Source organism: Eriocheir sinensis, chromosome 37 (assembly GCF_024679095.1).
Source record: "Eriocheir sinensis breed Jianghai 21 chromosome 37, ASM2467909v1, whole genome shotgun sequence".
NCBI classification, from domain to species: Eukaryota; Metazoa; Arthropoda; class Malacostraca; order Decapoda; family Varunidae; genus Eriocheir; species Eriocheir sinensis.
In genome coordinates, this window is record NC_066545.1 from 17044249 (window position 1) to 17047825 (window position 3577).

Genomic DNA, 3577 nt, shown 5'->3' on the forward strand with positions numbered 1-3577 from the left:
CCTTCCCTCCCTTCTTCCTCTCCATCCTCCTCTCTTCCTACCTTCCTATGTCTCCTTTCCCTCCCTTCCTCTCTCTCCCTCCTCTCCCTCCCTCCCTCCCTGTTTTGCTCTCCCTTCAATCTTCCGACACGTTGGTTTAATTCCCTCAGAACCTCCCTCTCTCCCTCCCTCCCTTCCTCCATCCTTTCCTCTCTCCCTCCCTCTCTCTCCCTTTCATAAATCACTCCGAACACTTTCTCAATATTCTTATAAAGCTACTTTTGGTCCTCCTCTTCCTCCTCTTCCTCTTCTTCCTCTTCTTCCTCCTCCTCCTCCTCCTCCTCCTTTTCCTTTCTTCTCCTCTTCCTCCTGTCATCCATCCCTTTTTCTTCCCTTCTAATTACCTTCATTATATTCCTAATTAATTATCTGTGGGCAGGTAGAGGAGTGATTAGGGGGGAGGAGAAGGAGGAGGAGGAGGAAGAGGAGGAGGAGGAGTGAGTGAGAGAGGATTATTAAAGGGCTGTAAGGAAACTGAGACAGAGAGAGAGAGAGAGAGAGAGAGAGAGAGAGAGAGAGAGAGAGTATTAGAAGTATCGGCTTCGTTACCTACGGTCTGTCTATCTATCGTGTGTATATCTATTGGCTCGCTCTACATGTGTACGTGTGTGTGTGTGTGTGTGTGTGTGTGTGTGTGTGTAAATATATTTCAAATTTGTCTGTTTATACTTGTCGTCTGTCTGTCTGTCTGTCTGTTTGGTTGGTGTGAGAGAGAGAGAGAGAGAGAGAGAGAGAGAGAGAGAGAGAGAGAGAGAGAGAGAGAGAGAGAGAGAGAGCACTCCATTTAAACTAATTTCTCCTTTCTCTCTTTTTATTATCTTACAGGACTGAGAAAAAGAAGATAGAGAAAGAAATAAAGGAAAGCCAGAGAGGGAAAGAAAAGAAAAGAAAGTAAAGTAAAAAAGTAAAAAATATGGACAAAAAATATTAAGAAAAGGAAAACATTGAAGAAAGAAAAAATAAATTGGATATGCATAATAATTAAAGAAGGAAGAAGAAGAAAAAAAATAATTAGAAGCGGAAATAAGTTAAGGAAGAGACAATCAGTAAGAAAAGGATTAAAGAAAAGTGTCACCAAGAAATAAAATCAAGAAAGAGAAGTAAGAAGGAAAAGGAGGAGGAGGAAATAAGGAAAGTAAACAGAGAGGAAAGAAAACATTGAAGAAGAAAAAAAACAGGAAGAAAAATAGAAAGTAATAACAATAATAAAAAAAATAAAAATCAAGAAGAAGAAGAGGAAGAAAGGTGAAAGTAAATCAAGAGAGCAATAAAGAGGAAGGAAAGGAGGCAAAGTAAGTGTAAGAGGAATAAAATCAAGAATAAAATCAAGAGGAAAATAAAGAGTCCAGGTGCAAACTCAGGTAGCACAGAAGGTGGAAGCGGGCGCCCCTTACCTGGCCGACGCTAATTGGCTCCTGGACTCACCTGGCGGGGCGCACCTGTGTAGCTGAGGGGCTGATTACACCTGCGAGAGAGAGAGAGAGAGAGAGAGAGAGAGAGAGAGAGAGAGAGAGAGAGGTGATCGAAAAGTGAAAAATTGAGGAAAAAAGAAAGTAAAAAGGAAAGAATAAAAAGAGAGAGAGAGAGAGAGAGAGAGAGAGAGAGAGAGAGAGAGAGAGAGAATAAGGGTAAGATAAAGGAAGGAAAGGGAGAGAAAGAGAGATTGAGCTAAAGGAAGGAGGAGAGAGAGAATAAAGAGAAAAAGAGAAGGAGAAAGAGAAGTTAAGAGAGAGAAAGTTTAGGAGACGGAATTAGTGGAGATAAGGAGAAAGGGAGAGAAACAGAGGAAGAAAGGGAGAGAAAACGAGAGTGACAGAGAGAAAGGAAATTGAAAAGAAAGTAAGAAAAGTGAAAGATACAAAAAAAAGTGAGCGAGTGAGTGAAATAACGTGAAAAAAGTGAAAAAATTTGAGAATCTGAGCCGAAAAAAAGCGATTCTGAACTTAATAAGTGACTCTGGAAGGATTCGGAACCTATTTAACACCTTACAACTCCTTTTAGTGCATTCCAATCCTAAGTTAGAGTCTAAATAAGGGAACTTGAACCTAAATGAGTGACTGAACCTAAAAAGTGATAAAGAAAGGATTTTGATCATATAGGAAGGATTCTGAATCTATATACATGTTCCAACTCCTTTAAGTGCAACCCAACCCCAAGAGAAAACCTAAAGAAGGGTCTCTGAACCTATATGAAAGATTCTAAGCCAAAATAAGTGATATAGGAGTGTCTGAATCTATATAACGCGCTCCAACACGTTCCAAACCTCTTAAGTGCAATCCAACCTCAAGTGTGAACCCAAAGGAGAATCCGAACCTATAACAGTGATCGTGAACCTACAGAAGTGATAAAAAGGTGATTCTAAACCTATATCACACCTTCCAACCCCCTTCTAAGTGCATTCCAACCCCAAGTGGAAACCGAAAGAATTGGATCTGAACCTCTACCCACCAGCCGACCGCCTCCCCCCCACCGCCCCCCTCACCTGGTTACCTGTTAGCTTCGTGGCGGCCTCATTAAGGGCCGCCAACACCTGGCCGCCAAGATTTACTGGGCAAACTCACCTCAGATTTTTAAGGTAAGGAGAGAGAGAGAGAGAGAGAGAGAGAGAGGAAGTAAGCAAAATTAAAATAAAAAAACAAGAAAAAAGAGTAAGAATAAGAAGAGGAGGAAGAGGAAGGAAGGAGGAAGAGGAAGAAAAACAGGAGGAGAAGGAAGGAAGGAAGGAGGATAGAAGAGAGAGAGAGAGAGAGAGAGAGAGAGAGAGAGTAATTACGAGTCTGTTTAGATTCCTTGCAGATTATTTTGTGACGTTTTTCAGAAAGTTGTGGATTTAAAAAGTAGTTTCATTTCTCTCTCTCTCTCTCTCTCTCTCTCAATGTACTTGCTGTCTCCTGCCTTCGCATTTCTCTCCATTTTCCTCCTCCTCCTCTTCGTCCTCTCCTCTTCCTCCTCCTCTTCTTCTTCTTCTTCCTCCTCTTCCTCTTCCTCTTTTTCCGTCTTACTTTTGGTTTTCATAAATTTCGGTTTCCTCTTTCCTTGCCTCTTCTTCTTCTTCTTCTTCTTCCTCCTCCTCCTCCTCCTCCTCCTTACTTTTGGTTTTCATAAATTTGGTTTCCTCCTTTTCTTCCTCCTTCTCGGTCTTCTTCCTCCTCCTCCTCCTCCTCCTCCTCCTTACGTACTCTTGCAGCTTGTCTCAGAGCCTTACAAACTCCCACATCGTGAGCAGCAAACTTTACTACACTAATCTTCCTTCCTCTTCTTCCTCCTCTTCCTCTTCCTCTTCTTCCTCTTGATGATTTTCTTACCTCTTTCTTCTCAGGACTTTTTCTTTTTTTTTCTTTGAATTCTTCTTTTTCTGTTCATTCTCTCCCTCCTCCTCCTCCTCCTCCTCCTCCTCCTCCTCCTCCTCCTCCTCCTCCTCCTCTTCCTCTTTCTTCTTGTCATTATTATTGTCTTTCCTTTGTTTCCTCCTTCTAATTGCCTATCTCTGTTTTTCCTCTCCTTTTCTCTCTCTCTCTCTCTCTCTCTCACCCCATCT

The 3577-nt window shown here is 41.8% G+C and overlaps 1 protein-coding gene across 1 annotated transcript in view; it reads left to right on the top strand.

Moving 5' to 3' along the window:
- Window positions 1-1640: 1640 nt before the first annotated feature.
- LOC127008417 (tripartite motif-containing protein 3-like) overlaps window positions 1641-3577 on the top strand; it is a 109803-nt gene continuing 107866 nt past the window's right edge. Inside the window, exon 1 of the mRNA XM_050880560.1 lies at window positions 1641-2614. The gene's annotated coding sequence lies outside the window, so the exon portion shown is untranslated. The remainder of the gene's footprint in view (window positions 2615-3577) is intronic.